This window comes from Ceratotherium simum, chromosome 4 (genome assembly GCF_057802395.1).
Source record: "Ceratotherium simum simum isolate JZ-2026a chromosome 4, ASM5780239v1, whole genome shotgun sequence".
Taxonomy (NCBI): domain Eukaryota; kingdom Metazoa; phylum Chordata; class Mammalia; order Perissodactyla; family Rhinocerotidae; genus Ceratotherium; species Ceratotherium simum.
In genome coordinates this window covers 17,965,556-17,990,642 of record NC_141903.1, presented here as the reverse complement: position 1 = coordinate 17,990,642, position 25,087 = coordinate 17,965,556, and the positions used below count along the sequence as shown (strand labels likewise).

The 25,087-nt window shown below is 40.9% G+C and overlaps 1 pseudogene; it reads right to left on the bottom strand.

Moving 5' to 3' along the window:
* Positions 1–15,457: 15,457 nt before the first annotated feature.
* Positions 15,458–16,188, bottom strand: LOC101402524 (large ribosomal subunit protein uL30 pseudogene; annotated as a pseudogene).
* Between the last annotated feature and the right edge of the window lie 8,899 nt (positions 16,189–25,087).

Here is a 25,087-nt window from a genome sequence, read left to right as displayed (position 1 = left end):
AAGTCTTGGCATCCTTATTATTCTTATATTCTTATTTATCACCATCATCATTATTATCACCATTATTATTATATTATTATTAGAGCCAATAGGCTATATTAATGTAACTATGTATTCAGAACAGGGAGAATGGAGAATCCCGTTCCCCTCTTATCAGACTAGATGCATCTGGGGTTCACTTCTGGTGGCCCCACTGGAAGGGGACCCTGATAAACTGTAGTGTTTTCAGGGGTAGGAAATGGGAAATATCTCATATGAGGAATATCTGAAAGAACAGGAAGGCTTAGGAGAGGCAGGAGAGCTATCTTTCAAATCTCAATTGCTATTTTTGAGGGAGGGCTTCCCTGACTCCAACTCTAGGCTGTCTCCCAAGAAATTGTCATAGCACTCTGTAAACTGTAAGTTTCATTGAGATAAGAACCAAGTTTGTCTTACTACTGCTTCCTCAGTGCCTAGCACAGTGCCTGGTACATTATAGATACTCAATAGATATTTGTTGAATGAATGAACGACTGGGACAGAGGCAGTCCCATGCCAACCACAGGACTTTTCCAGCCTCTGTACTATTATTTCCATCATTTCCAAAGGTCGGTGCCTGATTGTGTTCCCTCTCAACAGAAATATGGCCCATTTGAAAGACCCAAATCACATCACATTGTTGCAGCTGGCTTCCATAGTATATCTATAGACAAATCCTTTAAAAAACTTTACCTGTTAATGAGACATAGTGTCTAATGGTTCTGCAGTACAACTCGGAGAGTTTATTTTTCACAATCTGTTTTATGCATCATAACTCAAAATATACAATTGAAAACAATGATGAGAAAGTGACACCACATTTTCCAGATTCAAAGTCCTGGGAATTGACCCCTCTGCCTAATCTACTGCTAAGTGCCCTGAGATTGCACCACAGGAGGAAAGCAGGTACAAGTGAAGATTTTAATCATAGAGCTGATAGGTTCAAAGCACCCCAAGCAGTTTTCTGAACTCCTCAAGCATCAGAGCATTGCTCCAAGGGACTGCAGACACCATATGGTCCAACATCTTCATTTTTTATGTGGGTCAGCTTGGGTCCCAAAAAATACAGTGTCTTTATCCCATTAAATCATCCTATTAGTGGCAGAGTAGGTATCTTTACTCAAAGACCTGCTTTTTCCACCATGCTTTTCTGCTATTCTTTTTTCTCCATCTATATTAAGCTGGGTATTCTTCTTCCTCTAAAAATCTAAGATGGGCTAAAATATGAAGCTGTCTTTCTTCAGTTTCCGCCACCTAGAATCATGTCCTTCATGGTCACCTCCTTTCATATATAGCCTATAGCAGATTCTTTCCCTTGTTATCTCCTCTTTGGGTTTTCTCTTTAGCCAAAATGGCCTATTTAACTTGTAATGATCATTGACATCTTGGCTTCTGGCAGCCTACAGCAAAAGAACAAATGCAGGAAAGTCAAGTGGAAGAGGGCACTGCAAAGATCTGGGCTTCCGAGGACTAAGGAAACACTCAGCTTCCCTGATTTCTTGTTCATTTTTCTAGGATTAATGCACTTAAATTCATAAAATACAATGCTCATCTCAAGCAGCTGCTCATTTATGAGGCTTTGGCACCAGTCGCCTAGACTTGAGTTTTTGAAAATCAAATGATTGATGCTCTCTTTAATCTCAATTTTTCATATTCATCATATGAATGTTTATTTCTAACTAGATCTAGGTTGCAGGCTGAGTGATTTGAAGGCCACAAAGCCTCTCCACTCCAGATTATGTTTCCATTGGCCTTAAACAATCCAGAATCAGACATACAATCCTTTTCATGAAGGCATTGGTCTCCAGGAACCTCCCATCAAATGTTGTCAGGACTAGCATACCTCGGCTACCATGAGTCATTGGCTATTGGATCAGGGTTAGTTTACCAGAAAACCAGTTTTTACCCTGAAAATATCAAACTATAATTCCTTTCATAAATGGGAAGCAAGACAGGTAAGTTTTGATGCACGGAAGTTTGGAACATATGTCACGTCTACAGTGAAGGAAGCAGTGGGAAGAGTGAGGAGTAAAAGGATGGTCACAAGGACACTTGAATAGAACTTACATTTCTTCCTGGTTTTGCATGGGGACAGACTAGATAGCAAAAACTGTGAATCTTTAAAAATTCCACTTATTTGTCTATTTTCTTTTTCACCAAACACTCCATGAACACTTACTATATACAGGGCTTAGTGGGCAAGAAGGAGGAAGGAAAAAGAGAGGTGCAGTGTTTGGTCCCTACCTTTGTTAAATTCATTATGGAGAGATAGGAAAAACACATAACTGAAGGATACAAAATAAGGCAGAGTTAAATGTAGCCTACAATAGAGGAGCATGTTAAGAGTGAGGACAGGTAGGGGAAGAAATTATAAATTCCAACAACATCAACTCTCGCTGTTTCAGAGGCATCTCTGTGTCAGTTCTCTGACTCTACCTTGAGGTTTGAGAAGAAGGATATCCTTCCTTTAGAGAAAAAGTAGACTAAGAAGTTAATTGCCCTCAAATCATTTTCTGGATTGAGGACAAAGAGCTGTTTCTGTGTCAGTCATGCTAAGAGAGGTTCTTTCTTGAACGTGAAAGCATCCTCAACTCACCATCTCTGTCCTCCCCCATCCCTGACTCCCTTTATCTGAGATACTCAGAAGAAGCTTTTGTGATTTCCATCTTTCACTGCCTTCTCAAGTCATTGCTCTTTCCTTAGATTTCAACTTGTTGCTAGGAAGGGAAACCACTGCTTTTCTGTGTTGGACCAAAATGCAAACAGTGGGCAAATAAGCAACTCTAGTACAACTAACGTTAAGATAACCAGATTCCAGAATTCAGGTTTTTAACTATTTCACTATGCTCTCTCCCAAAGGAGCCCCAGATGGAAACATCTGGTCCTGGAAGTCCTCAGCTGGATTTTAGTGAATGACAATCTCTTCTGCAAAAAGCAAAACAAAACCCTCCATTAACCCTCACCTCGATTCACTGCTTCAGCTTTATTTTTGGCCATTTGAGTCCTTAGTCAAATCATGCAAGTGTCGAAGTTGTGTTGTGTTGAGAGGTAGCCTTTGTCTTAGCTTTCTGAGGTCCAGTATCAGGATGAGAACTCCTTATCCAGATCAAAGTTTCCCTAGAAAAGTCTGTTTCTAAGAAAAAGTAGTTGCTTATCTTGAGTTATGACAATGTCGGGCAGGGTACAAGCATTGTCTCCACTAACATTAATACTTAGTGGCTCATCCTGTTTTCTCTCTCAGATTACCTTTTGCCTTCTTATCTCACTCTTCATTTGGGGTGTTTTGTTTTGTCCAAATATATTGAAGGAGTCGACACTGGTTTTCCAGGCATTGGGCCCAGGGTTTCTCGAGTTTGATTTTCTATCTCATAGGTGATTCCAGATATCACACTTGGAGATGAACACATTGGTCACTGTTATATTCATTAGCGGAAAGATGTATTTCAATTTGGGGGAAGAGACCTTGAACTCTGATGCCTCCAAGGATGATAGTGAAAAGGCTACCATATGAGTTGAGAGTGTTGTTATGCTTTATGAAAGATGAGACATAAAAATAAATCTTACTATAATGCCATGGAAGACCTTGTTCCTCATATTTGCTTTGGAATAGAGCTCTTTTTTAGTTTGAAAGCTATTCAACCTTGATGCTTGAAATATTAACATTTTATCTTCAAATCTGCTTACAAATCACAAATCATACTGGTAAATATTCATGGATCATGCTCTTTTGCTTCCTAGGAAAGTATGAAGAGTAGAAAAAAACCTTATGGGGTCAGAGATGGGGTATGGTGGGAGATAAGATTGAATATCAGCAGAGTTAAGCTGGCAATAAATTTGGGTTTCTATTTGTGGTGTTTGGTTGCAAAATAACTTCAAGCACTTTCAAAGATGAATGATGCTGGGAAAAGATGAAGTCAAATTTCCCGGCCCCAGTTGAAGCACACACAAGCTGGGATGCCAGAGAATCGACAGCAATGATGCCTCATATAATACCTTGCCTCGCACTTTGTAGAATGCTTTAGAATTTACCCATCACTTGCAGGTATATTTTGTTTCCTGATCCTGTGAGACGTACTATTATACCCATCTCCAAGATGAAGAGACTGATCTTCTTTGCTTTTAAATGACTTGCCCATGTTTACAAGTCTAGTAACTCAAAAAATGGGACCTGGATCCCAGATCCGTTGACTTCTGGTCCAGGATTCTTTCAGGTACATCTTATCATTTAGGATTCAGATACCTCTTCCTCCTGCAGGCTTTCCTATCCACCTAAGTCTGGATTAGGTAAACATCTCTGGGCTCCAAAAAAAGACCCTATAACAGCCTAGCTCTCATCACATTAACTTGTAATGAATTATTTCCTTGACTTTATTTTCCACTGGACTTTGAGCTCCAGGAGAGAAATGGCTTGTTTACCATGGCAACATCAACACATGGGGCCTGGCACATAGTAAATGTTCTGTAAGTCTTTGTGAACTGAACTAAATTCCAACACTTATTTTGCCAAAACAGGGAGGACAGTAAAGGCCTAATTTATAGATTGACAGGCTCCAAGCCTGTTTAGAATGGGTGTTTTCAAGGAAGAGCATGTTCCTGGTGCTGCTCTCTTGAAAATCTCATTGCAGATGCTCAAGAGAGGACTCAAAAATTCTTTCTAGTGCAGACCATGGTTCTGCTTTGGGAATTGCTCCTGTTTCAGTCTCTGTTGAAGGGCATTTCTGCTCAGTGGCTAATTCAAGCTGGTGAAGGAATGAGAAATCCTGAAAGTTCTCTGGATACACAGACACTGTCCTGTGATTCCCTCACCAGCGCCCACAAACCTGCAGAAGAGGGATGTGTATGTTTGACTCTCTAGAGAAGTTGTTTCTGTTCCCAAAACCAGCTATCCTCTGCCAGGCACGTAATTGTGGTGATGAGGTTTGCAGAGGTGCCAGATGATGTCTCGTCATCCCAGATGGAAAAGGAGCAAATGTTAAGTGAAGATAAACAATCAAAAAGGTCCATTTAAAACCCATAACCTGCGTGATTCGAAACTGGAAGTGGGACTTAGGATCTCACTCTCCTTCAGAAATTTGTAAATTCTACCCCGTTTCTGTGAGATTCTCCCATGTGGCCAGCACAGCCAGAGTAGGCTGGATTCCCAGGTGCAATGCAGAGTCCATCTGTTCGGTTACTCTGTCTGGTGTGCATTTGGGGAATGAGTTGCATGCGTGGGACAGGTTCCAGTTAAATTTGAATTTCCTAAATATATTGAAAATGTGATTATGAGTCCTGAGTTCAACGAGACCTTAAGAGTTAGAGATTCCCACCATGGTCCCCTTGCAACTTTTTCAGTCCATACACAACAGTTGCTTAGAGGGATATATGAATACACTCTGCTGTAAGGCTGATAAATCTAGCTTAGCAAAATGCCTGGCTTAGAGTACGTATTTAATAACTATTACTTTAGTAATAATAATAGTAGTATGTTTTTAGTATTTCTATGCATCAGGTAATATACTAAGTACTTTTCCTTCCTTCCTTCCTTTCTTGTTTCTTTCTCTCTCTCTCTTCTCCCTCCCTCCCTCCTTTTCCACAAATATTCATTGAGTTCCCTGTACATATCAGGTACCCTTCTAAAAGCTCGGGCTATAGTGGTGAACAAGTAACATTGTGCACCTTAAATTCCAGTTGGAGGGATACTAATAATAATCAAGTAAACAAATAAAGAATACAACTTCAGATAGCAATAGATACTATGAAAAGATAAATAAAACAGAGTAGTATGATGTGACCCAGGGATGAAGGACTACTTTCTCTTGCATGTACAGGGAAAACATCTACGGGACAGACATTTGAACTGACATTCTTTCAATGAGTAAGAAAGAATTTTCTGTGTAACAGTCTGTGGGGGGAGTTTTCTAGGCAGATGAGCATTCCAAGGTAAATGTGCCATATGAACAAGACTTGTTTGTGCACTAAAAATAAGCCAGAATCTCTGGAGCAAGATGCACAGTGGGAGAGAGTAGTATAGACACGAGATTGGAGAGAAAAGCAGATGTCAGATCATGTAGAGATGTAGTAGGCCACGGTGAATAAGACTTCAATATATTATCTTCTTCAACCAACACGATGATCCTGTGATGTAAGTGCTATTTGTATCCCCATTTGTAGAGGAGAATAGTGAGACTTAGAGAGGTGAGGTAGCATGGTCAAGGTCACATCACTGGCAAGTGGCAGAATCTATATTTGAACCCAGGCAACTAGGTTCTAGAACTCAATCTACAAATCCCAACATAAATTCAGACATGATCAACAGCACCTTAGAATCATTCCCTTTCATACATCCAACCAGTCATCAATCCATGTTCCCATCCCTAGTATGGAACACCGGTTACCAGCATGGATGTGAGAGTCAGAGTCAAACAAATCCATCTTAAAATCTCAGCTCTGCCTTGACTGCCTATACGATCTGGGAAAGTCATCTAATTCCTTAGGGCTTTAGTTTTCTTGCTGTAAAATGAGATTAATAATAGTACTTTTCTCCCGTTTCTTAGGGTATTGTGTGAATATCATACCTGACCATGGTAAATTCTCAATGAATTCTTAACTATAAACCAAACGAAACCAAACACCGACCACATTTACTCATTTACCACAACTCATCCATCCTTCGTCTCTCCTTCTCTACTGTTATCTGGGATGCAGATGCCTACTACTACCATCCAGACCTTCTGAGTCAGACTCTTCAGATAGAGTCCATAAAGTTGCATTTTAACACACTCCTCTACTGTTTCTGATGCAAACCAGAGTTAAAGACTGCTGAAATAGACCATAAACTAAGATATAAAAGTAACATGGTAGATCTCCATGTCAGCCTTGGAAATTGCAACTATATTTGCAAATATACACAGTGTTAGGGTTCAATGGGATTTTGGGTCTTTCTGATGCTATTTTGATGGTATTACAACCAGAAATTTGGTAGTACGTGAATCCTGCCTTGCTATTGTCCATCTTCCATGTTCTCCTGCTCTCGCAATGTTCTCATGTGAATTATATGCAGGAAATAACAGCCAAATGATATTTAAAGTACAACATGTAATAACTCTCAGTGCATAATTATGGTAAAGGCTAGTTTGATTCACCTGCTTAGGTTCAAGTTCTAACATTAATTCAAATGTTCACATCTCAATTTGAATCTTCAATAGGTATTTCAAATTTAATATATACAAAACCAAACTCATTTTCTTTCCTCTAAATCTGCTCCTTCAGTAACCTTTTCCATTTTGGGAAAAAGCATATCCTTCCAATTTCTCGAACTAAAAACTTACAGGGATCAGTTTCTCTTCTATTTTTTCTCATGACCCATATCAGCAAATCACGTTAGTTTTATCTACAAAACATATCCAAGGTATGACTTCTCAACAATCTTGTTGCTACAACACTGAACTGAACCATCATCATCTTTTGTCTGAGGTATTGCAAAAGCTACCTAACTAGTTGCCTTGTTTCTGCCCTTGCACTTCCAAAAGTCTATTCTCAATAGAGCAGCCAAAAAACCCTTTAGAAACCTGAGTCAAATCAAAGGATCTGTGGTAGGCTGAATAATGGCCTTCCAAATATGTCCAGGTCCTAATCCCCAGAACCAATGCTTGTTTCCTTTTATGGCAAAAGAGATGTTGCAGATATGATTAAGTTAAGGATCTTGAGGGGAAGAAATTATCCTGATTATCTGGGTGGGTCTAATGTAACTACAATGGTCTTTACAAGAGGCTGCTGGAACAGTCCGAGTCAGAGGAGAATGTGATGTGATGATGGAAGCAGAGATTGGAGCAATGTGCTTTGAAGATGGAAGAACAGGCCACAAGCAGGGGAATACAGGCGGCCACTAGACTCTGAAAAAGCAGACAGATTCTCTCCTCACAGCCTCCAAAAGGAAGCATCCCTGCCAATACCTTGACCTCAGTCCAGTGAAACTGATTTAGGACTTCTGACTTCCAGAACTGTAAGAGAATAGATTTTTGTTGTTTTAAGCTGTTAAGTTTGTGGTAATTTGCAACAGCAGCAACAGGAAACTAAGACAGCTCCTCTTTAGCCCCTTACATCCTGAGTAAAATCCAAAGTCATCACAGTGATCTACAAGGCCCCACACAATCTGATCCCCACCATCCACCTTGTAACTCTGACCTCATCTCCCATCACTCTCCATTTGCTCGCTCTGTTCCAGCCACTTGGCCTCCTTGCTGCTCGTCAGTCGCCCAAGCTGCCCCCTGATTTTGCCTTTGCTGCTTTCCATACTTGGAGTGTTCTTCTCCCAAAACAGCCACATGATTGATCCTCACTTCCTTGGGTACAACTGCCACCTTCTCATTGGGGGCTTTCCTGATCACTCTACTTGGAATCAGAACACAACTCCTTTGCACCCTTCCATTCCTATGCCACTTGCCTGCTTGATTTTTTCCAAAGTACTTGGAAAGCACCATCTGAACTCTAGGTATTATTTATTTATTCACTACACTGTAAGATCTATTTTTCTTTGCTTTGTACACTGCCATATGCCCACCACCTACCATGATGCTTGCACATAGTAGGTACTCAAAATATTTTTGTTAATTGGAAGGAATTGAAGTGAATGAGACACTAAATCAGTGCAATGTCCAGCATGATTTGGCATGCAGGCAGAGAGCAATGGCAGGGCTCCAAGGAGAACCCTGACTCAGCTAAGTGAGTGTTTTCATGAAGTTTAAGAGGAGGAGAGGCAGCTGACAAGTCCTGCCAAGGACAAGTCCTGATTTGACTTATTAACCATGCTGTGTGTAGTGGAAGGCATGGAGAGAGGGGCAGATCATTGGTTAAGGCCTTTTAATGCAGTGGCCCTACCCCTTCATATTCATGGCACAATTAATTCTTGACCTCTGACCAATTGTGTTAGCAACTCTCCCCCGTTCCCTGGAAAGGAGACCTGGTAAGGGAATGGACAGAGCGAGTTAAAATTTATTTCCCCTATATTGGGTTATTTTTAAACTCTTCAGAATGTTTCAAGGAAATGATTTAATGAGGAACTCATAAATTTCCAGACTTTCTTTCAATGACAAATAATGGTCCATGAGCAAAGTTTAGCTTCCTTTTCAGCATAAGGGTGTGTTCTATGCAAATTAAAAGCTCCTTAGCAGTCATCCATTAGTAATGGCATGACATACAACACTACACACACCCACATCACACTGTACAAATGCAAGGGAAATTGACACATTTGGGACCCAAACCATGGATAGCATTCAAAGAAAAAGCCTGGCCCTAGCAGATGCAGGGATGGCAGATAGTCTGGCTCACCTGTCAGTTCTCAAGCAGTTGCCTGAAGCTCTGAGGCCTCATCTAGAAGCAGTAGGAGAAAGCACTGTTATGTTGAATTAGTGATGCTGGCCTTGGGCATAGGAAAGCCACACATGTCATGTGTGTTTGCTTTGAGTTAGAGAAAATATTTTAGAGATTAGGATTTGTAAAGCAAACTCTAATGGGAACCACTGTGTATTTTACATCTCTTTCTCTTCCATGGATTGACACCCCTGCCTAGTATCCTATGTTAGGAACAGAGAAAGCAAGTTAGAAAGAGGTTAAAGGATCTGGATGAACCTGCACAGTTAATGTATGAAACAGCAAAAAGTGCCAAGGCTTACGGTAACTCTGGTTATCATTAAGCGACTGCATGTGACACATTGAAGGATGGGCACTTACAGAACAGTACTTTGAGTCTGTGGAAGCTTCCACAGATGAACAAAAACCTATTTTCCTCATCCTGATCTATCATTTCTCACCACATGTGCTATTTATCAGAAAATTGGCTCGCTAATCACCAAATATGTGCTGGTTATTGATAAGACAAGAAGTCAAAACTGAAAGGAAAAAAAATCAGGCATCCAGAAAAGCACCCGGCCACTAATCCTCTTCATTATTGTAGTGGATTGCCCAATCCGTTCTGCTCTTGAAGTTGGCTTTGAGTCAGCCTCCTTTGGAGACCTGCTGATTGTGTTACAAATATGAGTTTGACGTGTAGCAGATGAGGATTTTTCAGAACACATGTTCAGTGGAGAGGGAGGTCACAGCTTAAGTAAAATCAACACAGGTTCTTGGCCTGGCTCAGATCAAAGCACCTGGGGAGTGAAATCCCCTGGAAGGTTATGTAAGCACACCTGGTAATAACCTTACTTCTCGTCATCAGCCTCCAGTCTTCGGAGGTCCCTTATCATGGGCGCTCTTCCTCAGGTGCTCCTGTGATCTGTTGGGGTTTTGGCCCCTTCTAGCATTCTCAAGTATTTTTCTATCATCCTCCTCTATCATCTCTCTGCCCTGAAATTATCTTGTGGATAATCCTGGCAGCTGGTCCCATACAATGCTGCTCTTGGTAGTTGCAGAGCTTCTGCTGGTAGAATCTTTTCCTGTAGCTTTTACCCCTGACAGTGGGGATAGTGTATGCCAGGTGATACTAGGTAGAACAGATGGCCTCATTTTTGCCTGGTTCCTATTTAAAGCCAGGTTCTTTTCCTCTGATGTCATGTATGTCAAAAGCCACTTCTCTTAAGCAATAATATTTACTTACATTTACCTGGAAGAAAATTTAGATATTAAATTTTTTTAAAACATGTATGTATTTCATAAATTAAAAATGCACATGGTAAAATAAATTCTAAAACTGAACAGAAAGGGACTAAATAAAAGATAAAAGTCTCTTCTTTCTCTAACTCTCCTAAACAATACTGATAAGCTTTCTTATATCCAAAAATATATCTATATTTATATCCATCTATCCTTTTTCTAATTCCAAGAATTGGGGTAACACTCTACATACTATTCTACAACTAGTTTTTTATTTTATTAATATCTTGAAGATAGTGTCATAGAAACATATATTCTTATACTCTAGTCTTTTTACTGACTATATACTATTCCATCACATAAATGTAGCAAAATTTATTCCATTAGGCCCCTGTAGATGGACATTCGGGTTATTTCTAGTAAAGGTCATTAGTTTTGCTATTACAAACATTGTGGTAATGAGCATCCCTGTACTTGACACTTCTGCATATGTCTAACAGTTTTTTAAAAGAGTTTGCTCTCCTCCCTGATGTTTCCGGTAATTCTCTAGCACCTTACCCTGCTTTATTTTTCTCACAGCATTTGATGTTATCTAAGCGCACCCATTTATTTCTACTTACTTCCTGCCCCCTCAAATTAGAATATTAAGTGTCACAAGAATAGGCAGTGTTGTCTTATTCATCTCTGTATTACCAGCACCTGGAACAGTGCATGTCACGTAGTGGGTGCTCAATAAATATTAGCTGAATTAAAAACAAAATGAACCTCAACATACCTGATGGAATGAATTTGGCTTAACGTAATCGAAAACTATAGTGCAAACTGGCTTAAGCAAAAAGGAAATCTGTTATCTCACAAAACTGGAAGTCTAGTGATATGGCAGATTCTAGGCATTTTTGATAAGTGCCTTCATAATGTCACCAAGGACCCAAATTTTTCCCTTCTTTTTATTCTGTCATCTTCAGCACATGCTTCATTTTATGGATGGTTACACGCTCAAAGATGGCTGCAAAATTTGCAGACCTCAGCTCTAGACATGATCACACCCAAAGGAAGGAGGTAGGCTATCCCATTCTGTGTTTCCTTCCCAGAGATAATGAATCCTTTAATAGAAGTCCCGAGAAGAATGTCTTCTATCGTTTTATTAGCCAGATGGGTCACACGTGCACAGATGCTCATTTGACTCATTGCACATTTCAGAGTCAATCATAAGCAAGGGGCATGGAACCACCTGTCCTGGCTTAGACTAATCACCTTGAGTGGAACCGATATTGAGGAGTCATCCATAAATGTCCACAACACTCGAGCTCTGCAGTCCAACTACCAGCCCTGGTGTTCTGGGGTTCCAAACCTGGCCATGAGCAAGGTAGCAGTTAGTCATGCAATGTAAAAGGGACCAAAATAGGTGGTAGAAAGTTGGAACCACTGGGGATTTAAGGAGCTCAACTGTTCTGTAATCGTATAAAACATTTTCTGTGTTGTAGGAGGAGATACGTATTTTCAGACTAGACTTCTTTGGGGGCTAACTTTACTTTCTAAGTACGGGTATAGACTTAAATGTAACTAAAATTGGTGGCTTGTTCTAGGAGGATGTTTGCGTTTTTATTGGAACAGCAGGCCACAGATGTCAGGCTGCAACAGAAGACCTCAGGAAGGTTGCGTGGGCGTGGTGGGCACTGCAGCCACGGCAGCTCACCCAGGAAACCAAGATCCCCTTGGCTCCACCTTCAAAACATATCGCAGAACTGAACTGTGCTCATCATTCCCATTTCTACAAATTTAATTGAAGACCCCCTCATTTTCTGCCTGGACCACTCCTGCCTGGTGTCTTGGCCTTCTCTCTTGCCTGCCATCGGTTGGTTCTCCACATAGCAGCCAAGCGAGCTTTTAAAAACAAAATCAGTCATGTCATTCCCTGGCTCAAATCCTGAGACAGCTTTTCAGCTCACTGAAAAGGCAATGCTAAGAGAGTAGGTCTTAAAATTTCTTATCACAAGAAAAAAAAATTATAGCTATGTGTGATGATGGATGTTAACTAGATCAATTGTGGTGATCATTTTGTAGAATACAAATATTGAATCATTATGTTGTACACTTGAAAAGTAATATAATGTTACATGTCAATTATATCTCATTAAAAAAAAGAATAAAATGCATTCTCCTTATCCTTATGCCCTTGACTTCCCCACCGTGAGGTGATATGCCACTGCTCTCTCTCTCATTCACTGCACTCTAACCCCATGGAACGCTGTTCTTTCCTCTTGAATATGCCAAGCTGTTACCACCTGAAGGTCTTTGCCCTGGACTTCCAGTTTGTCACATGGTTGCCACTTTCAGCTTATTCAGGTCTTACCTCCAAGGTCACATCCTCCATAGGCCATTCCTGAGCTCTGTTGCTAAAGTAACCACCCCAAGGCCTAGTAACTTTCTATCTCATGTTTTATTTTAATTTGTTCAGAGTTTTATCGCTATATAATATCTTACATGTTTATTTGCTTTATTAGTTTTCAGTTTCTCCCAACCAGAAGGTAAACTTAAGGAGTAGGGTAGCGATTTTGTTTGTCACAATATCCCTAGCACCTAGAACAATGACTGGCTTAATTAATATTTGAGTGCTTAATTAATATTTGTTAACAACAAGGCCAAAGTCTGTTCTTTTAACCCGTTCTACATAGTACTTTCATGTCATATGTAGCATATGAAGGCCTAGAGGGGAAATGACTTCATAGCAGGCAGGATTGGTTTGGAGGACAGAAAAGAGGGTGGGTACAGGCTTATGAACCTTTTGTCAAATATTCCAAGTGCTGTCATGTGGAAGAGTGGCTTTGGGGTCAAGCCACTTCAACAGGACCAGTAGGTAGGAATTAGGAGACATTCACATAGACTCGCAGAACCCACAAAAGAGAATCCCCCAACTGCCAGATCAATTTCTCCCTCTTGTAAAAGGAATGAGTCTTTCTTGCTGAGAGAGATGCTAAGGCAATCTATATAATAATGGTCTGAGAGAGAAAAGGCAACGGAAGGGAGAAAGAAAGGAAAGCTGCCTTAGTGGGAGCAGAGGAGAAATTTTGAGGGGGAGGATGGTGAGGGAACAGCAGCTGCCCATTGAGAGAAAAGGATGGAGGAAGAAAGAGGATTTAATTACGTATTCCTGTGGACCCTTCATTTGGGTCCCTTTTAGTGCTATTGAGTGGAGAATGGAATTACTTCCTCATTATTTTGAATATTGACTCTACTTTTTGAGCATAAATTCCCTCTGAGACTGAACCATCTAGGTCCCTGGATTATAATGGTTACATTAGACATGGAATTTTAAGACAATTGACTGAAAATGAGGAAAACTGCCTGATAAAGAAATTAGTAGCTTGTCTTTTGATATGTAAGCAGAACCTCAAAAACAATTTGCTGGAGGCTAAAGTACAGATTAATTTCTAAGGTCTGCTCCAACTCTCGACAGACTATGGCTCTAATCTATTGTCAGGTAGCAAGAGCCGGAGGTAGAACAGAGGGACCTTACATTTGATCACAGATGGCCTCTTGGATGGCAGTTGGCCAGTCAGGGTTTGGAAATGGGTACGGTAATGGGACATTGTTTCTGTTTTCCCACCTAGAATTTCGTGCCGAAATTACTTGCAAGGTGAATAAAATGGTGGTGTCAGTGAACTGTGGAGAGCTGAGGGGTGTGGTGTGAGTGCTGGCCAGGGTTGGGTGTGTGACCTTGGGTCAGCCACTAACCTCTCTGTACGTTCCCTCCCACCTCCTGAGCACAGGGGAATGATACTCTCTATGTAGACAAAAGATCATCTGGCTTGGGAGCTGCTCTGACCTTAGCAAAAATTGGGCCCCTGGAACAAGGTAAGCAGGCAAACAGGTGATGGTCCGGGCACAGTGGACGGGCAGTAAGGCCACCGGACTGCAAGTGCTCCTGTGTGACCTTGGCAGAATCCCTGCCCTCACTGAGCCTCATTCTGTTTATTTGTGAACTAAGAGGACTAGACAAGACACTCTGAAAGTTCTCCTTGCTCTGATATTCTATTTAGCAAAGTTGCAGGCAGTGTGCTTTCGCTATTGCATAATCCTCAGAAAGTTACGGTTTAGAATAAAATTGGGATACAAAAATAAGGCAGAGGATGGCATCAAGAAAGAAATAAAAAGAACTGGGCAAGAAAGACACCAATTAGAATATGGAAAATCATAAATTTGCTTAGATGACGTAAGTTTACAAGTGGCCAGGGAAGAAAAATATTGTTAGAAATTCTCAGCAGACTCTCTTCTGCTATATTTCTAAGATGTGAAGAACAATAGATGAGAAATCTCTTTTTTCCTTCTTCCTTACTCTTCATAGCTGATCTGAATATTTGATCTTTAATGACACACAAGGCTGTCCACGATCTGCCCTATCTGTCTTTTCTACTTTATCTCTCTGTAATCCCTCCTGACCTTTCGTTACTGTGGCCACTTCAGACTCTTCCTCACAAAGACGATGTACTTTGCCACCTGCATTAGTCAGCTGGGGCCACCATAACAAAATACCATCCACTGAGTGGCTTCAACAACAGACGTTTATTTTCTCACAGTTCTGGAGGCTGGAGGTCCAAGATCAAGGTGCTGGCAGATTTGGTTTCTTCTGAGGCCTCTCCTCTTGGTTTGCAGATGACCACCTTCTCTCTTTGTCCTCACATGGCTTTTTCTCTGTACCCACACATCCCTGGTGTCTCTCACTCTTCTTATAAGGACACCACTCATATTGGTTTAAGGCCCCACCTTAATGGCTTCATTTTAACTTAATCACCTTTTCTTTTTTCAATTTGAAAGCAGTCACTGTTTATTTACTGACCAGATTAGAAACATAATCATGGTAGATACCTTAGCTCATCATTCTAACAAGCCTGTTGATCTGGTCTTCTCTGTTGCCAGCATCTCCACCTTCTACAAAATGGGTGGTCTTTTTCTTCAGTCTACCTCATGGAGATAATTTGAAGGGCCACAGGAAGTTGTTTGCTTCTTTCAAAAATTTCCCAACAATATAAATCTCATGAATCAGATCCTCCATGCAAATAACATCATATTTACCAAGAGATTGAGCAATCAATGCGTTATCTGTCAGGGAAATTCACTTCTTGATTTTGCCATAACCATCCTTGTAGATCAGTTCATTTACTGCCTTCAGGTTCGGGGACCCCCTTGCAATATATGGTTCCACAATTCTCAGCATGCTAACTGAAGCCTTGTTGAGCTTAACAAAGGTGCCATTGAAGATCTGGTGAAAGTGAACACTTTTTGGACCTTTGGGGTCACATCATTGATACCGCTGATCCTGATGTCAAATGCCAATTTGGGTTCTGCAGATATGCAGAAGTTGCCAGCTTTTCTTGCCCTCCTAGCCATTTGAATCTCAGTTCTGTACATCTGCCTATATTCCTTGTGACAGAGCTTAGCTTTTTCATAGATAAGTTTCCTGCTTGCTTTTTGAAGCATCTTTTGGGCAAACTTCTTTCTCAGGTGCTTGATCTTCAGCTCTGCAAAATTCCTTCACTTTTTTGTAAATATTTTTGGCACAGCAGGAACCTTCTTTTTCTTCTCTTCTGCACCCTCCATGGTTCCAGCCGGAAAAGAGGTTAATCACCTCTTTAAAGGCCCTATCTCCAAATACAGTCACATTCTGAGGCACTGGGGGTTAAAGCTTCAACATATGAATTTTGGGGAACACAATTCAGCCCAGAACACCATTTCACAGTCTTTGCTCAAATTTTTGCCTCCTAGAACGTCTTCTCCCATTTTCTATCTTTCAAAATCCTATGCATCCTTCAATTTCATCTCAAAAGCCCCTTCTTCCTTCCCTTCCTTTCTCCCTCCCACCCTGCCTGTAACTGGCTTTTCTTTTAATTGAAGAAGTAGCACTTGTATGTGATATAATAATAAAAGCACAAAAGTGCTATCATGTAAATAATAAAACTCTTTCATACCCAAAACTTCCCATCCAGCGTGCCCTTCTCTAAGCAAATGGCTAGTACTAGTTTTTGGAGTCTTGTGTCTGACCCACAACACTTACGTCTTGGCTACTAGGCCACACTGCTTACAGAGAAGGTGTAATTCTGAGGGATGGACAAAGACGTCTTAGTCTGTAGTATAAACTCATTGTACCAGATCTTTCCCAGTTCCTACTATCAGGATCACTCCCTCCCTAGGCAGTGGGGCATAGAACAGCCTTGGGCTTTATGAATCCTACAGACTTGGATCTGAATCCAAGCACTAGAACTTACTAATTATGTACTTTGGACAAATTGCTTCATCACTTTGGGCCTCTGTTTACCTGTCTATAAAATAGGAACAATAATTACACCTTCTCCAGAGAGCTGTGGGATGAAATGGAAGGTTGCTGTGCAATGCCACGTGAACAGCACGCAGCAGTGCTGCAGAGATGTTTGTCGCCCTCCGGGTTTCTGCAGGACTCTATGGCTACTTCATCATTCACGGAGGCTGCTTCGCTCTCAGTCCGTCCTGTAGCTCCTTTGAGGGCAGAACCCATGTGGGTGCAGCTTTATATCTTTGAAGACCCCCTTGATTCTAGCTCAGTGCCCATTTAGATGATTAATAAATGTTAAATTAAATTTTAAACTGGATCTATGTGGCACACAAAAGGCAAAGTGTTCTATGGTGGCAAGATGTGGGTGAGTAACCCTGTTCTGTCACCTAATTGAGGTGTGGCCTCAGGCCAGGCGTTGAAACCTCTCTTACCCTCAGGTTTCTTATCTGCAGTATGTGGGTGGCCTTTTCTACCTCATGAGGCTGCTGGGAGGAGAAAAGAGAGGAGCCTCTGAGCCGCTGCTGGACACAGAACTACACAGTATTATGACAATCTTTCCTACTGGTTTCTCTCTTCCCTTTCACAGGAAATTCTCCCTTTGAGGTATACAGTGTCCCTGTTCTCCTATTCTTATCCCCTCCTCGTATTGAGAGCTCACAGTCATCACGAGCTGGAGGGAAGATAAGAAACTAGAGTCTGTGTAAATGTTGTAAGAGTTATTCTTTCCTAAATTCTGATAGTTTGAAACCGCATTGCTGCAATTTTCTGTTCCACTGTCAAATTGACTCAAGTGAGTCATCTCTATGGTAATCATTAGAGACAGCTTCACATGATAATTTATTTAATGATGGAATCCACATTGTTCTGCACATGCCAGTCCTCCTAAAATACAGTCAGCAATTGAGCAGCAGGATGTCAGTCACTTTGTGATCCATTTAGTGCCACTCAGCATCTTCTGTGCAAGTTCTAACTGCAGTGCCCAGTTCTCTGGTACCTCATTTGATATTCCAGAACCTTTTATTTGACTGTCCCACATTGGCAAAGCACACTGTGTACTCCCTGATCCTATCCCATGTCCCCATCTCCAAGATCGTATCCTGAGTAGATCTTAAAACAGAGAGAGCAGCCTTGAAGTAGAAGTCATGGAAGGCCACCAGGCAGGCTTTGTGGTAGGAGTGGGGGGTGGGCAGATAGATTTAGAAGGAGGAGGCCTCCTTCACACTTTTTTAGTTCTGGGACTCCTTCACACCTGTAAAAATTATTGAGGGTTCTGAAAAGGTTTTGTTTATGTGGATTATACGTATCAATAGTTATCATATTAGAAATTAGAAAACATAGTTAAATTTTTGTAAATTTATTTAAAAATAACAATAATAATCTATTAACATCAGAGTGATAACATCAACACGTCACGTACCCTCTGGAAAATTCCATTTTACACTCAAGAAAGAATGAAAGTGAAAAAGGCAATTAATATGTTAGTATTCTTATAAAAATAATTTTGATCTTGTGGCCTTCCAAAAAGCGTCTTGGGGCCCTTGAGAGCCATTGGTCTAGGCAAGGACATTGGAGATTAAAGGGCTGAGAGAGAGAGTGCGATATACATGAATCAGTGTCTCTCTCTCTCTAGTAATAAAGATAGCACGTTTCATGTTTACTGTGAATTAGATCCTATGCTAGTTCACAGTTATTATTTCACTTCATCCCCATAATAGCTCATGAGAGGAGATACTATGATTATACCCGCTTTATGGATTAAGAAATGAGACACAGAGAAGTTAAAACTCAAAGTGAGGTCCAATTTCTATGCCAAGTATCAGAAAAGGACAAATTAAGTTTCTAATGCAAACTGTTGTGAGGTGTATTCTAAAGCATGTAGATAGAAAACAAAGAGACTTGAGGAACACTCTTCTGCAAACAAACTCCAGGTTTAGGGTTAATTAGCCTTGGAGGATGACAAGAGTAACTTTCTGGTTAGGTTCTAGAGAGACAAGGAGAAAATGTTGTAGTGGTTGCTGTTGTGTGCTGTCCACATCCCCCTCAGGTGTGATATATTAACTGCTGACTGCTCTCAGTGAGTTCCTCTCTGGGAATTATTCTCAAAGAGAGTTGAGAATCCAAAGTCACACTGCTTCCCCTGGGGCAGCCCAAAGCCAGGACTGGTTAGCAGGTCTATAAAAGCCCTTGCCCCAAGGCAGACAACTCTGAAAGGCCATCCCAGTTCTAGACCTCCCCATGGATCTGAGGATGCCTTTCTTGCTTGTGCATTATTATTCAATACCTCCTTCTGCTCAGTCCTGCTTCCTTCACTCCCGCACAAGAGTGAATCCTGATGGCACTTCTCAATCAACACCCTGCACCCGAATCTCTCTCTCAGAGTCTGTTTCCCAGGGGAACCAAGCTAAGATAAAGACAGATTCCTAAATCATCCACCATTCAGCACAGTTCACTCCAATTCCTTTTAAATATTAGGTCTCCATATGGTTAATATTAAACCTCTTGAAGCTCAACAACCAGTGGAATAGTCCTGACTTATGCTTATCCAGCCTTCCAAGGACAGCCTTTTCATTCCATGTTGGACACTTCCAATTTTGAGTTCTTCCTCCTACTGAGTGGAAGTCAGCCTGCTTGGTACCCATCCACTGTTCTTAGTTTTCCATGTGGAGCTTTCCAGATGGATCCATTCATTCTTCCATGACGGCTGTCCACATTACTACTTGGGTGGATCCATGAGGACCTCATAACAGTCAGAGAGCTGGACCAGACAACATTTTTGGCGCTTCCTAGGCCTGAGATTTTCTGATTCCAGGAAATTTTTTCAGGTAGGCTGTTGATGGTAAAATGTTCCCACTTTCCAACCTCCACCTTCCATACAGACTCAGATGCCCCAAACCATGGAAAGGTGGCAGCAGGAACTTCCTTCTAGTTTGCCTTTGGTTTCCATTACAGTAAAACGGGCGTGAAGATTTAACGCCCCTTAGCGCCATGGTTCTCAGTTTGACCCCATACACCTTCTTCTTTGTGAACTAACTTATTTTTGTGCAGTCTCATCTTCCCTGCTGTGTTCTGGAAGTAGGACAATTTTCGGTGTTATTTTTAATCATGTAGCACTCAGGGAGATAATGATATTGATTAAAACACCAGCCTAAGAAAGGTAATTCTCTTGGAGAAGACTACATGGACGAGGTGTGTTTTGCCTCCAAAGCTCCACCAGGTGGCATTTTTTTAAACAGCATTGCTGTTGTGCTTATTTTAGAGGTTATTCCTCATGCTATTATTCTTAAAGGGATAGTAGTAAACGCCGCAAAAATTTAAATGTCCGTATGTCCACAGATGATTATAGTTAGGATTCTAAAACAAAAGCTTGTTATATTTTTCTAAGATAAAATATCCAGATCCTGTCTGCCAAATCTAGTTTAACCTAAAAAGAGAACGGAGATTTGAGACAAGATTTCTAACCTGGGCTCTGGCACTTATTATGTGACCGTGTGCAAGTTCCTTTCCCTCTCTGGGCTGATTTCTTCTTTGAAATGAGAAAAGAAAGCAAACTAGACAGTCTTCTAAGGTCTATTTACTTCTAATACTCATAATTCTCTTTCATTCATTAATGGTTTAAATTACCTCATCATCAAATTTGTAATAAAGACAGAATATAACCATTGGTGTTTATTAAATTCTTTATATGAAACATTATTGTGATTTTAGACTATTCTAATTTTTATTGTTGAGGAGAACCTGTTGGAGGTGTTTCTTCTCATACTGAGTCTTAGAATCTTTTATTTCAAGCTAAACAACTTTAGCGGCCGACAACCTCTTTCCTACCCTTTCGAGCTGTTGCGGAATGAGTTTCTTTGAAACCTAGAGAAGCTCATCTGAGAGAGCAAGAGAGGGCTTCACAGATAATTATCAGCATTAGACAGGTGCAGAGCGCTCAACTCTCTTGTCCAGTTCTGCAAAAGAAACGTCTTTAAAGTTTCCATTTTCCAGATTGCTTTCACCTGAACTATAAAGGATCCCACTGAACAAAGGCTTAGGATACTTTACAGTGTCATAGAATTTTTTTCCCATCTTTCTATCTCTAAGGCTTAATAAAACAGGAGGGTACCGCCTTCAGAGCCCAGATTCCTTGGGGGCCCATGAATTTGGGCTCTGGGTAGGCAGTTTTAACTCTTCGAGGGCGTTACTGCTCTACCGTTGATACTGAATGAAGCTGCACTGAATCTGTGGTGTGAAATCTGCTTTGCCCTCACCCCCACTGCTGTCCTCCCTCCAAATTCACAGAACCTAGCGCTGTTGAAGTCAGAAAGGACCTTGCTGGTTTCCTGGCTCCATGTTTTTCAAAGGGTGTTCCATGAAACAAGAGCCACTGTGGGAAACAGAAATGGCTCTCTCATCAAAGAAGTTTTAGAAAGGCTGCGAAGAATACTCCCCTCAGATAGTCACAGTGCGCATTAGCATTTTAACTCTCTGGGAATTCCTACAGTAAGGGAACCTATTTGTATAACCCACTGTTTTGCAAACCCTTGGAATGCTTTGAGGGATACCGCTCTAATTTAACCATTTTATAGATAATGAAGAAACAGAGTTTAGTCAAGTATAAAGTCAAGAATTGAGTCACAATAATAATACAGGGGCAGAATTGGACTCAGAACCTCTTATCTCCTGGCTTTGAGCCCTGTTCTTTTTTTCCCATACATTCTAATTGTAGATCGAAATCTAGAACATTCTCTACAATCTTTTAAAATGTAACATGAATTACATATATTTTAAAACAAAAATTGACCTAGACGATCTTGCTTAATGTTATTTTACTAATGAGCGAAGTAAGACTCTGAGAGGTTAAGTGACCTTCTCTCAAGGTCATACAACTAAGTACAAGTGGAACTAGAGATAAGAGGTGAATTTGCTTAATGCCTGTCCAGGGATGGTACCCATAATCATGTCATCTGTCTACTTTAATCCATACCTTTGCATTAAGAATGAAGAAGATTACATCTAAGCCATTCTATACATATGTTGTTCTCAGCGAGTAACAAAATCAGTCAAATAGGATTGTTCCTTTTACCTTAGCAGAGGAATGCGACAGCAGGACAAATAAGTTTTGATGACACTATTTCAACAAGGAAGAGCCAATAAAAATAAAAATCAGAATGAAAAATGTCAAATACATAACTTTGAATATAAACTCACCTCCTTAAAAGTTTGGCTTAGACTAGTTTAGTGAGAAATTGTATTATTAATAGATTTTTTTAAGTTGAATTCCAGCTCTTGGTAGCAGTGACAAAGAGCTCAAATATTAAAGATAATAATAATTGCAGAAACACAGATAGATAACATTTATCAAGCGTTTATGCAGAGTGCCAAGCACAGTGCTAAGGACTCACCACATTTAACCTTCACATAACTCTGTGAAGTAGGTATGCCCATTTTACGGATGATCAAGCTGAAACTCAGAGAAGTTAAGAGGCTGGCAGTGGGTCACAGAATAGCGAGTGGTAGACTAAGGATTTGAACCCACGAAGTTAGTTTCTAGAACCAGTGTCCTTAAACACATTTTACAAAATTAAGAAAATGCCACATTGAAAATCAAATCTGAAAATAAGATACTAGAACTGTCCTCCTCCCTTGAATGCCCTCTTGCCCAGCAGGAAGCATGAAATCCCCTTTCTTCCACCCATCTGTGTCAGTGAGTTCACTGCTGGCCACTCTCTAGATAAGGCTATGCTGCCTTATATTCCGAGGACTTTTGTCTCTAGCTTCTGCAGCCACTGTGGTGTTGGCTCATTCTCCTGTTTCCAGGGAAATAAAGCTACTTGCATTTTATAGTTAGATCATCTTACTGAACTCTGCCCTTTCCTGCCCTCCCTTCCTTTCCCTTCCTCCCTTCCTTTTCTCTCTTTCCCTCTTAGGAACAAATTCCTCTTCCTGCCACTAGCAGGTGCCCTTCTCTGAAGGCTCCATGTAAGCTGACATGCACTCCGCACAGCCACTCAGTGATCCCAGGAGAGCCTCTCACGGCGTTCTTCCAAGAAACGTGGTTTGCTTCTTAAGAGAAATTCTGTAGCATACCACTAAGAATAAATTTTTCTCTACTTGTTATAACCATAAGTGCTTGAAAATGGCAAAATTGCTTCTCTTCTTTCAAATTCTGTACTTCTGACTTCTCACCAATGCAGTCTACCTGTCTTCCTGGTTATTTCATACTAATACTTCACAAAGAAAATTCTTCTATCTTATAAAAATACTATGCCTCTAAGTCATCTATTCTTGACTCCTCAACTCTCCTATATAAGAAAAGTAGGGAGGATGTTGCTTAATTTTCTTTAAAGATGAACAAAATTGAGGTCCAAAAAGGTGAAATGATCAGTCAAAACTCAACCTGCCCCATATCTGGCACCACACTCATGTTCTTTCTTGATGTACTCTATTGCCTCTGATACACATCGCTCAAAACGTAGTTGAGAGGATGGCCCCTTTCACCAGCATGCACACCTGTAGCAAGTTCTGCAGCTCAGCTCTGGGGCTGGAGACCACCAAAAAGAGAGAGAAAGAATAGACAAAGGAAACAAAGATGAAGAGACAAAGAACATCTCCATCATCATTGGCCTTCCAGGGGCTTTTTGGCCATGTCATCCAGGAGCAGCTTTTCTCCACCCAGCACAAAGAATGTGCTTTTAAATTTAATTGGATCATTATTAAAGCTTAAATAGCTTCCTTTTGCTCTTGGGTCAAAATTCAAACTCCTGAAGATAGTACTGAGTGATCTGTCTCTGCTTCTTTTCCTTTTTTTGTGAGGAAGATTGGCCCTGAGCTAACATTTGTGCCAATCTTTCTTCCATTTTGTATGTGGGTCGCAGCCACAGCGTGGCTTGATGAATAGTGTAGGCCCATGCCTGGGATCTGAACCCACAAACCTGGGCCGCCGCAGTGGAGTGCACCGAACTTAACCACTGTGCCATGGGGCTGGCCCCACTGCCTCTTTTCTATCCTCATCTGAGTTACCTGTTCCCTCTTTCAGTCTGCTCCAGTTACCTGGTCTCTTTGTAGTTTTTCAAATGAGCCATTTACCTTCTGTCCCAGACTCCTCCCACTGCTCTTCTCCCTGTCTAAAATTAATCTCCTCCTCATTCCACTTATTACCTTTCCACCTGGTCAACTTTTTCTGGTTCTAAGGTTTCCACTATTTGTCTCCTCCTTTGACAAGCCCTTCCTACTACCCTGTGTTGAAGAGCCTGTCCCCCACTTGGCTCTATGTTTCTTTTATGGTCGCTAGGTCCCACTAGACCTCATTAAGCTCTGAGGGCAGTGCTTAGAGTAGTTTCTGGCACATAATAGGCTTTCAATAGATAACGTTGAATGAATGTTTGAAAGAACAAATGAGCAAGGAGCATGGGAAAGCGTTCCTTTCTGCCTGTGCTCAGCTCCTTTATTTGCTCATTCTACAAATGCCTATTATACCTTAACCCCTTGTGTGGGTATTTAGGGGACCCAGTGATTGATCTGACATAGGCCCTGCCATAGGACACTTACAACTGAATATGAAGCTGTCTGGGAGGCAGTTTTGGAGCATTGTAACTGGACATAGACTTTGTCTTTGCCAAACCTTCTTATCTACAACCTTCCAGAATCTCGTTAAGGCTGCCTAACACGTTCTACACCCGATACATCATGATGACCCTTTAAGCTGCCAGGTCAGCTATGTTAAAAGAGTGTGGCTCCTCAGTTCTGCTGCAGTGCAAGTGATTTCTAGGCTCTGGTTTTGCAATTTACGAAAGTACTACAAGGACTCTTGGGTTTAGTAGCTGAATTTAATATGTTTGTTTATCATGAATTGAGAAGGCCAGTCTGGCTATTTCCTCCTAAAAGGGAAAACATTTTTAAATTACACGTTAGAGTGCTTATCCCAGTTCTCCCCAACCTTCAGAGCTCACAAAAGTCTATCTCCTCTCTGAAAACTCCCTGAACTAACCTAGCCTATTGTCAACTTTCTGTATACATTCTCTCTACCTCCCATTGTGTTGCATAATCACTAGATTCAGGTATTATCACATAATGTTGCCTTGTTATTTAGCTATTTTAGGGGTGTGTGTATGTGTATTCTGTCTCCCTACGGAGTTCCTTGAGGACAAAAACAAGTGTACTTCCCTTAGAAATTCCATAGTGTTTAGCATGGTCCTAGGCATTCCTTAA